Below are 13,422 nucleotides of genomic sequence, written 5' to 3' on the forward strand. Positions count from 1 at the left end.
GCCCATTGCTGAACACATTGGATGTGGTTTAGGTAGCAAAGCAAATGACCTAACAAGGAATGTATGTGCTAAGCCCAGTTCCTGTTAAATTAATAGATTCACATTCTGGTACATTCACCACCTCACGAGTCATAGCAACCAGATGACGGCATGGCAACACGGCAGCTGCGGCCACTGAACATGAGAAAAATCGGAGCCCGGTGTCTCTGGAGGGAAAACAGAAATGGCCTCTACAATTGCCAGTTTCTGCAAGATTGGTTGAGGGGAGGAGCTGTGGGGGCAGTCACAAGCAGATGCCTGCTCTTGGTCAGGGCCAAGGAGAATGACATCTCTCCTGCTTCCTAAAAGTTTGTTTTGTGTTTTGAAAGTAAATAATTACCTCCAGTCAGAGAGGATTTGATGCTGAAAGACACCATCACACAACAGCCTGTTCTTCCCAGGCCTGGAAGCTGTATGGATGCAATTCTTCTCAGAATCTATGACTTGCTCTTGTAGGACCACAGCTTTTCTTTCTAGTTTTTAGACACTCCCCCCCACCAACACACACACCCAAATCACCTACCCTTTCTGGTTGCTAGAGTTAAAGGCCCTTCTTTCAAGCTCTCCTTCCAGATCCAAGGCCTAACTCCCTGGCCCCTGGTTGTGCCAAGGCTTCAGCAATCAGGATAGATGCCCAAAGAGGAGAAAGAGGATGCTTGGACAGGTGTCACTTCTTGTGACACAAAGACACCTGCACATGCTCTCAGGAAGGTGACACTCAATACCAAGGTTGCCTGGGACTGAGCAGCTGTCTGCACCCTCCGACCTAGTTTGAAGGATAACCTTTGTTCTGCAAAGGGAGTGAGGACCAGGATTTGTGTATTACACTTTAATCTGTTCTGGTCCTTGGTTTTTCCTCCACATTCTATTTCCAGATAGAATGGGTCTTCATTGACTTTTCTGTTGGCCTGTGTTAGTGATCTGTGGTTGTGTAATAAATTACCTCAAAACACAGCAACTTGGGCTGGGGATGTAGCTCAGTGGCAGAGTGCTTACCTAGTGTGCACAAGGCCCTGAATGTACACTCTCTCTCTCTCTCTCTCTCTCTCTCTCTCTCTCTCTCATACACAGCTTGAGACTCCAAACATTTAATCTTACAGTTTGTGGGTCAGGAATCCAGGCAGCTTATGTGGGGTTCGGTTGTAGTCAAGCTGTTGGCTGGATTGGAGAGCTCACTGGAAGGCTTTGACTTTCATGGGTCAAATGGCCAACCACTCAAAAGGTTGTTGGCAGGTCTCACTCTCCTTCCACAGGCTGTCTTAGGACATGGCAGTTGACTCCCCACATAGAGCAATCCAAGGCAGAGTGAAGGACAGACAGCACCCAAGAGGGAACTCACAGTTTTCTTTATAACCTAATCTCAAAAGTGATATCACATCACTTCTGCTATATTCTCTTTGTTAGAATTGAGTCAATGGGTCCAGCCTACGCTTGAGAGGGCATTACACAAGGTAGTGAATACCAGGAAGCAGAGATCATTGGCAGGGAGCTGTTTTAGAGGCTGTCTACCACATCCTCCACACTGTGCCCTGGAACTCTGGCAAATGCCACCCTATCCAGAGAAAAAGCAACGCACATGTGCATATGCAAGTGTTAGGCCTTCACACATTTACACTATCTGCTAATTACTCCCAGGCGTGCAGAAATACTGAATATTCATGAAATTGCAGCTGAGACTTTGGAGTTACAATACTAACAAAGAAATATTCTGCTCTTGTTTTAGCAAATATGGAGCATCATGTGATTGTCTTTAGACGGCTGGATGACATCTTCGCTCTACTCATTGGTTGTCTTAAGCAGAATGCACTAAGGAATTACTTCCCTCTGTCCCAGAATTGAAATGCGCAATGCCTCCACCACCTCCCCTCCACCACAGTGTGATGTAATAACAGTTCCAGAGAATTGTAATTATCAAGCCTAACGATGCACTTAGTTCTTAAAGCAATATTATTTTTCTTACGTTGTACATTTTGTATTTATAAATGTGTCACTAATGTCTCTGTAGAAATCAGAAGTAGTGTATTAAGAGCTGCAACATGGAGAATTTCATGTTGCTAGGGGAGCATGGATCTACACCCGCCCAGTCTTTGACTGAATATGTGGCTTCCTGTGAGGTGGTAAGGCGACCTGGGAATCATTTCCCAAATGTCATTTTCCATATCACCTTTCTACACAAAACCTTCACTCGAATTTATGTCTCCTTCTGCTTCAGAAAAAGATGATGCATTGGAGAGAGGTTTTATCTGACCAATGTGTTAGTAGAAATAGTATTTGGGAGGAAAAAAGGTAAATCTGTCCAGTCTTAACTGAGGCTTTTCAACCCCCTTTTAGAGGTCTCTGTTTTCTGGGGCAAGCTACAATGAAGCTAATGTTTGTTAGGAAAGACCTCCACTGCAGTTTGGCTGTTTGCTATTTTGTAAACCACAGCAAAGGCTAACCCCATCTTCTCTCCACCCTAAAGGGATTAGGAATTCTTGAACACAGCTGTGTAACTACTTTGTTGCTACTTACCAGAAACCCAAAAGGTGGCTTTCTGATGTAGTTTTATTTAATATGGTGAGCAGATTTATTCTGGGCAATGATAAATTTCAAAATTGTTATTGCCTGAGGCTCCTGTTCTTGTTCTCAGGGCTCTACCCTACCTTCTAAGTCACTTTTGCACGGTAATGATGCCCCAAATACATTAGGCCCCATAGAGACCTTTTGAGGCTTGAGTGAAAAGGAAGAGATTGAAACCACGGAGAAGGACAGAGAACAGAACGACCATTTTGCAGCCCCATGGCCCCTGGAATGTGATGCATGGTAAACGTCCCCAGCACGTACAATCCGTAAAAGTGACAGGCCAGCGGGGCAGGCCTTTTGAGGGAATGTAGGGACAAAAGACAGATGTTTGAAGGCCCAGCTGGGGCATTATTTAGAAAAACACAGAGCACATTGCTTTTCCCTCATGACCTTTCCAGCCCCAACCCTCGCTCATCCCGCGCGTGTGTGTGTGTGTGTGTGTGTGTGTGTGTGTGTAGGGGGGGGGTGTTTCTTCCAGAACCCCCAGCTCTCTGGTGTCCCTGGAGCCCTAATGCCCCCACCCCCCACATCAGCCCGGGAAGCAGGGCACCTTGGTGTGGCGCCCGGATCGCACATGCACGGCGCAGGGGGACGCGGCTGGAGCAAGTCTCCCGCAGCTGCGGCGCTGGGTGGCGGTCGGCGCAGGGCTGCGCGGGCGGGGCGGGCGGCTGCAGGGTCCGGCGCGCCACCGCGCGAGCTGCTGGGTCACATCGCTGGCGGCGCCGCCCGCTCGGCGAGGAAGTGACGATTGCGCCGTCCCGAGAGCAACAAAGTTTGAGTCTGCGGGCCGCGCTGGCTTGCGCCCCGCACCCCGCGCCCCTCCGAGCCGCCCGGGATCCAGCGTGCAGGTGAGAGCCGCGGACTCTGCGCCCCTTTCCGCCGCCGGGGCGCCGACGTGGAGCTGGGAAACGTTCCGGGGCTCGGCCTGGGCGGCGAGGTCGGGGATGTGGTGGGTCGGACAGGGCTGGAAGCCTGGGTGCCGGCTGCGCTAGGAGCGGGATGGCGGGGGTGCCAGATCCGAGCTGCGCCCCCGTAAAGGGCTGCTTTGCTGCAGGACTTAAAAGAGCCAGGGCTGCAGCCGGGCTAGCTCCAGGCGCCGTGTGCGAGGCGGGCGGAGGGATGCGGGGAAGGGGCTTGCCCGGGCCTAGATCTAGGGCCAGTCCTCTGTCCCGCGCCCCCATCCCTGCAGGCCAGGCCTCCCCAGCTCCTTCCCGGTGGTGTTTCCCCGGGAAACATTCTCTTCCTCTTTCCTTTAGACGAGGCTGCAGGAAGGAACTTAAAGGAACTTTCCCCCACCTTTATTTACTCCAGTGAGGAAGAGCAGAGCAACACCCGAGTCTGGGAAAACAACCCTATGCATTTCCAGAAAGCAAAACCCGAATTGCCCCCCCGACTCCCCCCCACACCCCCTTGAAACATCCTTCCTGACTCCCCACCCTTCCCCCTCTCTACCATGTCCAAACCTGACAGTGATCACTAAGGCCTAACACTATGCACTTTAGCCATAAAAACTGTCAGCACACCCACGTACATATGTGTGTTTTCTATATAAAACCCAGAAAGCCGCTTCCAGTAGACTCTGTGGCATCTCGTCCTTTTCTGTTTTCTAAAACTACTAGGGCTGCAGGAATGTGCCTGGAAACGTTGATGGTTGTTCCCGCCGCCCTCCGTAGCCTCGTGGCGCAGGGTTTTTAGAAGAACAGCTGAGAAGTTTATGACATCCCTTGAGGAGTAACTTGGGCCTTGGCGGGCCTGTCCGGATGGCGTGCGGGCTCCCTGGTTTGAGTCTGCAAACTGTAGCCTCGGTGGCGGGGACACGATGGTGTGTGCAGGAATGTGCTTCGGAGCTGTGGAGACTGAGATGGGATGTGTAGAGGTTGAATGGTGCAGTTCCTAGCAGCAGCTTCCTGCCGGCCTGTAATTACAGAGGGATTGCACAGTCAGGCATTGTTGGCGTGGATGTTTATACACAGGCTATTGTGCAAGACCTTGGTGGTGGGGAACAAAACGCAGATTTGCATTGCAAATGCCCAGGACAGATCTGGGCCTGAACTGCAGTTCTTTTTGCCCTTTAACCTTAGCTAGGTGATTTGTTTCCTTGCCTCTCCCGGAGCCTTTGAAGACCCCCAAATGCCTGAGAGCTGGAGTGGACTCAGGAGCACAGGATCGCACCACTCCTACCTTAGGCAGCCTGAAAACTGTGCCAGGAACTGTACCTTCATTTGTGTCTGGAGAAAATGTGGGATGACGTCAGCAGGAAAAAGAAGATAGGAGGAGATGGCTATCAACCTCCCTAAACGGGAAGGCTGTTTGAATTAGCAGAATTGCACGCGTAGCTGGACTATGGCTGGCTGTAGGGAAGACTGGTTAGATCACGAATGTCTGAGTTGGCCAGCTAGACTTTGAGCCTGGAAGTGTTAGCTGCAGAACTTAGGTGGGTCCTAATTCCTTGATTGTATTCTGGGCAAAGGGGAAATGTAGTCTGGGACAAAGGAAAAGTGCTGGGGCTTGAAACTGTATGTCTGTGATGATGTGGTGGGGGTGGGGGTGCTACAAGAGTGAGTCATGCACTTTTCTCCAGCATGGCTCCCAGGTCTGCCTCCTGAGTAAGGCCTGTAGTTAGTACAGTCTAAGTTGAGAGTCCTCACATCTACTAAGATGCCCTGCAAGAAGGGAGCTGAGCCTGCAAGTATGAAAAGAAAACAGTTTCTCCTTGAGGGCCTAAGACATGGCCACCTGAACTTGTAGAGGGATCACACAATTCCTCTACTGCACAATCCAAAGGCAAGTACTGAATCTGTGCAGGCCATTCTTTTCCCATTCCAAATCTCAGCCTCACACCCTGTCCTCAGCAGAAGAATCTCATGGGGCAGCGCTCTGCCCTACTAGGTTGCTATGTAACTGGGTGGCGTCACCTTACTGCAGCTCATGGCTAGCCTAGCTTCTTAGAGTACCAGGTACAGAGGACCCTGGCATGCTGGAGCTTCTTCATGCTTAGCCGTCTCCCGAGCCAAGCAACTGAGCTCCACCTGTAAGGAAAATGCTGTTTTGTAGCCTCGTGCCAGCTGTGTGTCATGGGCACAGTGACCATTTGTCAAACCAAAACATCAAGGTATAGTCCCTGGCAGGTACCTCTGTGCTTCCAGAGAGTTGAGGACAAACATGTAAAATCAGGACAGCTCTGGAAAATCTGGGATGTCTGGTCACAGTAGCCACAAGGGAATGAGGCTTAAAGCAAAAGCCCCACTGTAGCAGGAGTCATCACAGGTTTCATAACCCCCTGTTCTAGGGACATTGGGTTTTTACTGAACTTGACTGTCAAGGTCCAGGTTTGTTCTATCACCTGATCAGGAGTACTTTAGTGAAAGCCTAGTGGTGCCCAGTGCTTGGCTTGCCAGGCAGGAGGGATCATATTCCCTTCTGTCCCTAAAGGAAAGAAAACTATGAGTTTGTGATTTTTTGTGTGTTCATGTAGAACCTTATGGAAACTAAAAGTGCTCAAAGAGCTGGACTCTGGTGGCTCATGCCTGAAATTGTAGCTACTTGGGAGGCTGAGATGGGGATTGCAGTTTGAGGCCAGCCTGGGCAAATAGTTCATGAGATCTCATCTCCAAAATAACCAGAGCAAAATGGACTGGAAGTGTGGTTTAAGTAGTAAAGTGCTTGCTTTGCAAGCCTGAAGCCCTGAGTTCAAACCCTATTCCCATCAAAAAACAAAACAAGTGCCCAAAGGCCCTCCGGGTGTAGCTGGGAGAATGGAAGGGAGGGGCCCCTTGCAAGGCCAGTGAAAGAAGAAAGCCCAGCTTTCTGGAATTGTGGAGCCACTTGGAGTAGCCACCTGCCTACCTACATCTTTAGTTGAGCCTGGCTGATTTTTGCACAAGACTCAGGTCATTTCCCCCAGGTTTGCTGGCCTTTGCCTCTGTGCTCAGAGAGCTTCCCTGCAGTGGTACACAGCCCAGTTTAAGACCGGAAACTTGATCCTGACTTCCTCTCCCACCTTATGTAAATGCTGATTTATGGCTTGAAATTGCTATCCAGTTCAGAGCCTCTGAGCTGCCCTGTCTGCACAACTAGGAACAGCAATGAAAGAGCTCGGATTCAAAACTTGACAGATTTAAAAATTAATTTTATTGCTCCAAGAGGAAGAAATGCTGCAGGTAATTAGTGAGTTCAGCAATTCTGGCAAAAACCTGAAGGTGCCATTGAGAGAGACATAGAATCCCAGGGAAGGCAGTGGTCTTCGAGAGGAGGCCTTATGCCATCTGGGCCTGATATTTACATTTCTATTCTTCTATCTCCTCCTGGCTGCCTCACTCCTTACACAACCCAGTGTTTTGACATCACAACTCACCTCCAAAAAAGGAGGTCGAGCACCCCCAGCTGAAGAGGGCATTGAGAAAGGGCGGCAGTTTTCCAGACACTGTGGCTGGCTGCTCTGTCTTGCAGATTTGCTTCCTTCTTTAAGACATCCCCTCACCCCCCTTCATTTTTTCTCACTGAAGCATCTCTTTGTGAGACCCTTAAACCTTCTTTTTCTGGTCTACATGACACAGGGCAAAAGCGTCATGACTTTCTGTCTCAAGTGCCACTTGAAATACACCCAGGGCTTTGGATAAGCCTCAAATAAAGGGCTGCTCTGTAATCTCTCTTAAAATGCCTGTTTGCAAGGGTCACCCTCCTGCTTAGCAACCTTCAATGGCTCCCCACTGTCTGCATGGTAGGGATCAAACTTCTAGACTGGTGGTCAGGGCCTTCTACACAGGGGTACACCCTCTGCTGTTCTCCTGCCCTAATTCATAGCCCTGACCCAGTGACCCACTCTGGGTGTTTGTCCAAACCACTGGTGGCAAGCATTCCCACCTCCCATGCTTCCCTGGAGGCTTAGAATGCCTTCCTCTTCTTCTCTTCTGCTTGGTTTAGTCCTGCACTCTTCTAGCCTAGTTCATGTTCCCTTTGTTAAGAATTTCCCTGTCCTACCCTTTGTCCATCCCCTCTGGGACTCCAGTAACATTCACTGGGGCTTTCTGCTGAAGGAAACCTTGAATCCTGATGTAAGGATTTTCAGCTTCTCCTTTGGCTTCACCCTACTCTGTTCAGCAACTTAACTGTGCCTTTCGGTAGATAAAAACAATCACTTTTTAACTACACTGGAAGCCCTCATTTTGTATATCTTTGCTTTACTCAGCAATCCCAGTAAACATTTGATGATGATGATGATACAAACCGTCATAGTTGTCAAATTTTGTCCACTTGTGCATATGTATACTTGTAGGTCAAGCGCCAAGCACCATGGCTCCTGGTCTTTCTTCCAGTTACTCAAGCCTGCTTCCTCCTGCCTGGTAGCTTCTCTCTGGCTCCTCTTGGCTTTGCATCTTATTACTTTTTTCCATTTCCAGCATCTCTTTCTCCTGTGTGTCAAACAATATCTGGCTTTGGCACTGGCTCCTCCTTGTCCTGATTTGGTTTTGTTGGCCTCCTATGTCTTGGGGGCCAGTTTTGAGGAGAGAGAGTTTGTTGTGTGGGTTGGCCTGGCCTTCTGAGGGAACCCAACTGGTATGAAAGGAGGTAGGACTAACTCTCAGGCAAGACTTGTAAGGAGGAAAAAAAGCTGCTTCCTGGTTATAGGCTGATCATGTGTTGAACTTAAAAAACTAGGCTAAACTATAAAACTGAATCCTGGGGACATCCTGGCCAAATCCTGACATTGGACTTGACGAGGAGGATGCATAGCCTCCACCTAGTTCTTAAGCCATTAATCACAACCTTGCCTCATAAGCTAGATTTTTTTTTAATTTGAGATATAACTCACATATGATAAAATGTACCCTGTAAAATAGAGTCTTTAAAATTTTTGTTTTATTTAAAAATAAAGTCTGGTAAATTCTCCTTCCCCTAGTTTTCTATTTTTCTATCTGAAAAGGTAATACCACCATAGTTCAAAATTCAAAAGATATATTATACAGTGTAACATAAGTCTCAAAAATAATCTCAACATAGGCAAGAGATTATTATATATATATGCATGTATATAAATGCAATAGGATTAGAAAAATAAGTATCTATTTTAGCTATGAGAGACTTTCTTAAGAGATATAAAGCCCAGAAGTCATAAGAAAATATTGATAGAAATGATTACATAAAACGTTGAGATAATGAATTTCTCCATTTCTTCAATCCTCCAGTATCCCTCTCTCAGACAACTGCAATTTGATGTCATTGTTTTTTTCCCCAGTAGCTAAATTGTATCTCATTATATGAAAATGCCACAATTTATTTCACTAATTTCTTTATTTTTTTGATGGCACTGGAGTTTGAACTCAGGGCCTTATGCTTGCTAGGCAGGTGCTCTTACTGCTTGAGCCACTAGGCATGCCCTTTTTTTTCTTTGGGATAGGGTCTCTTGAACTATTTGCCAGGGGTTGGCTTTGAACCACAGTCTTCCTGATCTCTGCCTCCTGAGTAGCTGGGATTACAGACTGTCTAGTTTCTTATTGAAGAACATTTGAATTGTTTCTAGTCCTTTGCAACTCACATAGTATTACAGTTAACATGCTGAATTCATATTAGTTGAAAATTCTTATTGACTGAATGTGGGTAGAACTAGGATTACCATTGAAAACCGCTTCTGAAAAGTTCTACGTAAACCGAATTTGATAAATGAGTATTTTGTAGAATCTGCTGTTTGACAAAATAATCAACTTTTAGAACTGGATAGTATCTTAGGAAGTGTTATCATCTAGCCCCAGTTTTTAGTAACCATAGTAACAGCATCTCTCCAAATCCATGTGGTTCAGGATTTAAAACTAGGAAAGATACCTATGCTAACTCTCTCATTTTAACTAAAGCTCAGGGAAGACAAGATACCCTGTAAGGTCATACAGCTGTTGAATGAACATTTCGTTTCCATTCACCATCCTGCAGACTTAGTCATCATAATAATCAGTTCCAGTATGTCTATTTGTAAACTAAGAATTTCTTAAGACAGTACAACAAATATTTAGGAAGAAGAGACTTAGAAGAAGAAAACAGAAAACAAAAGCCAGGAGGAGAGGGGAGGCCTTTAAGAAGGGAGTGGGATGTATATAGACTTCTTACCTTTATATATTATCTCATTGTAGTCTTCATTGATTCTCTTTTCTTTTTTGGTGCTGGGGTTCCAACCCAGGGCCTCACATGTAAGCACATACTCTTATTGCTGAGCGACACCCCCTGCCCTTCATCGATTGTAATTGCTATCAACCTGTTGAGTTCCCAAAATTCTACCCAGATTTAGTTGGCCAACAAGATTATTTCATGTTTTCTAAGTGTGGAACAAGGGTTGGACAACACCAAGAAGTTAGAGAAACCCTTCTGGTTCCCAAAAAACATGAGGAGAAGGCCCAGAAACACAGATGTGACATCCCTGGAACACCAGTTGACATAAGGCCAGCTGTCCTGCTGAGCTTCTGTGGAACAGCTGCAGAGCTATCAATACAGTCTGGCACAAGGAGCAGTGCAAAGTGGGTCCCATACTCTCCTTCCCCCAGAAGACTTGCAAACCAGCTTCTGAGACAGGTCAGATGCGAGGGAAGTCTTGAATAGGGTTGGCTCTGTCACTGGGAGGGTAGAGTTTGGTGAGTAGTCAGTTTGTAAGGTGAAAAATTAAAATATAGTCAATATTAAGCAGGAAAGTCCTTTAGGAGAGCACCAGGTTGGCAGCAGACATAATGGCTCTTTTTTTTTTTTTAATTCATGTGTTTGTGTTTTGAGCCAGTCTGGCTATGTAGCTCAGGCTGGCCTTGAACTCATAATTTTCCTGTCTCAGCCTCCCAAGTGCTGGGATTATAGGCATATATCACCATGCCTGCCTCATGCTGGCTCTTGATAATTCAATTTATCTTAACCTGTTCTTCTAGTACTAGAAGTTGCAGTCTCTAAGGTTGAGCATGAGATAAAGTGGTGTTTTGTTTGTTTTTTTTTCAGTACTGGGATTTGAACTTAGGGGCTACACCTTAAACCACTCCACCAGCCCTTTTTTGTGAAGAGTTTTTTCAAGATAGGGTCTTGCAAACTATTTGCCCAGACTGGCCTTGAACCTTGATTCTCCTGGTCTCTGTCTCCTGAGTAGCTAGGATTACAGGTGTGAGCCACCAGTGCCTGGCTGGTGTGTGTTTAAATGTTACAGTCTCATTCGGCACACCAAGATATTTACACTATGATATTCTGCAGCAGCAGGCTCTGGGCTCTTAACCCATGCTCAGCCCTGATTGGAACAGCAGGTTTACATGGCTATTTTCCCTTGTTCTATTCTGTTCTGTTTTGTTCCTTTCTTCTCTCCTTTCCATACTTTCTTTCCTCTCTTCTACTAAGCTTGACTATTTGAATCTGTGTCAGTTAAATGAACATACTAAGAGATTCCATTGCCATGTGTCTCATGGGAAGATCATGGGGGCTATAAGTTGAGAACTAACCATATGAGGTTAAGCAAGAAAGGCTCTTAGAATTGGTGTACAGGGTGTAAGGGAGATCCATGGAGGAGGTTTTTAACTGCAGCTCATTCACTTAGGATTGCAGATGAAAACCTGAGGCTTGGGTTGCCCCATCCTTGGTGTTGGGCTGGGAGAGGGCAGTGCCCATGTGTAGTGGGCATTTTGCTCTAAGACCCTGGCTGTCTGTCTGCCCTCTCCTTGTTCCCCCTCCCCAGCCTTCCTATTGCAGGCTGTTACAAGAGGTCTGCAAGGAATCTACCAGCGTGATTCTGTCTTTCTTCCCCGGCATAAGCTCTGGAGTAACTCTGAAGCCAAGGGCCACTGCTGACTCCCTCTTGCATTTGCACTAGAGGAGGTGGGAAGGCTCAGGATTTCTTCCATCTTCTCTTTGAGAAGGATGTGCTGACCTAGCAGATAGCATTTAGGATCTGACTTCCCTGGTTATGGAGGCAAAAAAGAGGGGCCCAGCTATAGCAATGGTTGCACATGGTTTACAAGGCCCTTTCCCTCACTTCTTCATTCTTTCACTTGCTGATGCTACATGAATTTATTGAGCACTTCCTGTGCTTGGTTCAATGGATACAATGAAGAAGGTTCAGGCACCACTTTCAACATAGTCAGTGTGGAAGACAAAAGGCAGGAGCAGTTAAGTGGCAAAGAAGTCAATGTGAAAGTGTTTGGGAATCTCTTGGGCTCAGAGAAAAGACTGGTCACTTCTGCCAGGGTCAAGGGAGAGCAAAAAGTCAGGAAAGGCCTAGAATGGCCTCATGCTTTGCACCATGCCTGTGCTTAGTTTCTACTGTGGAATTAATGAACAACAGGCTGTCTGAGGAGCCTGAGAAATGAGTAGGTGTCTGCCAGGTGGCATTCTAGGCATAGGGATCAGTTCAGCAAGGCCTGGAGGCATGAAGGTCTGCTCTAGAACTGACTGTAAGTAGTGGGGTGCACTAGAGCACTGATGGGAGCAGGTAGGCAGGGGCCAGGTTGTGGGCCAGTTGTGCGTGTCAGCCAAGAGGTCGGAACCTTCTGGGGCAGTGCAAAGCTGCTGAGGACTGGGCTGGGGTGTGAAGGCAAGGGAAGATGGGTGGCAAAGACACTGATGAACAGTCATTGCAATTCTAAGGGCAAGAGCAAGGCAACAGGGTGGAAGGTGGACACTAGTTTAGGGAGGTATGGGAGTTGGGTTGACAGGCATTGAGGACCCACCGAATGTATAATGTGAGGGAGAAGTTAAATGGTTTGTTCAGATTTCTGCTAAAGACATAGAAGGAGGAGCAAATTTTAGGTGGAAGACAATGAGCCTAATTTTAGACATCTTGAGTTGAGGAGCTGTGGGACATCTGAGAGAGATGTTTGGTAGGCAATTTGCAGGTTTGGGGCAGGAGATCCCCAAGAGACGGCATGGGAGGTGTTGATCCTTCTACCCGATATATAACCTCCATGAACTCTAACCAAGCCACACAAATAAACACCATCTAAGTAAAAATGGTGACACAAGTTATAGACAAACCTGAACCCTTTGTCTATCAGGCATTCTGGAGCAGACATTTGGGGATCACCAAACATAGATAGCAGCTATTGCTCAGGGAGCCGATGACATCTTCCAAGGATTTGAGGGGATCACTCTTTAAGGGGTGAAGTTAAAGGGGAGTTAGCAAAAGAGACTAAGAAGGAACCAAGGTGAGAAAGGAAGAAAAACAGGAGATGTGTCAGGAGAACAAAGGAGGAAGAGGGAACTTTGCATTTGATAAGAGCAGAGACCAGGATTTTGTGCACTTAGTACAGTGCATAGCACTGGTGAAGTTCTCCATTATTATTTCTTAAATTGAGTTGAAAATGATCAATCATTGGTCAGTGAGAAGTCAAGAAAGAGTGCTGAAAAGACTTGTTGATTTAAGAATTAGGAGGTTATTGGGGCTTTGCTTAGGGGAGGGGAGCTTCTCATTTGATGCAAACTCCCTGAGAAAAAGGCAGTGCTGGCATCACTTGCCACAGGTTGAAGTGGCACGTGCAGGTTCTAGAATCTAGGTTTCCTGACTCCAAGTGTACCTTTCCCTGAACTGGTGAGGAAATAGGGAAGGGTCCAAGGCAACAGGGATGCCTTTAATTTCTAATATTAATGCAGAAACCAGGGCATCTGTCACATCCAGGGCCAGGGTTGTATTTGACCTTTACTGCATTTGCCCTTATTTGTTATTCTTAGGTGACAGGGATCCTTTTGGATGGTGTGAGTATTTTAATTAGATTCTTTTCATAAGAATCTAATCTTTGTTTCAAGGGCCAGAGGAGTCTATTTGCAGATAGAAGGAGATGCTGGGATAGTCCAGGTCTTAGGTTTACAAATAGCAGA

General features: G+C 46.8%; 1 protein-coding gene across 1 annotated transcript in view; it reads left to right on the plus strand.

Moving 5' to 3' along the window:
• The first annotated feature begins 3,313 nt into the window (after nucleotides 1-3,313).
• The window catches only part of Mideas (mitotic deacetylase associated SANT domain protein), a 68,147-nt gene continuing 58,038 nt past the window's right edge, over nucleotides 3,314-13,422 (plus strand). The window contains exon 1 of the mRNA XM_020166750.2: nucleotides 3,314-3,449. The gene's annotated coding sequence lies outside the window, so the exon portion shown is untranslated. The remainder of the gene's footprint in view (nucleotides 3,450-13,422) is intronic.

Source organism: Castor canadensis, chromosome 3 (assembly GCF_047511655.1).
Source record: "Castor canadensis chromosome 3, mCasCan1.hap1v2, whole genome shotgun sequence".
Taxonomy (NCBI): domain Eukaryota; kingdom Metazoa; phylum Chordata; class Mammalia; order Rodentia; family Castoridae; genus Castor; species Castor canadensis.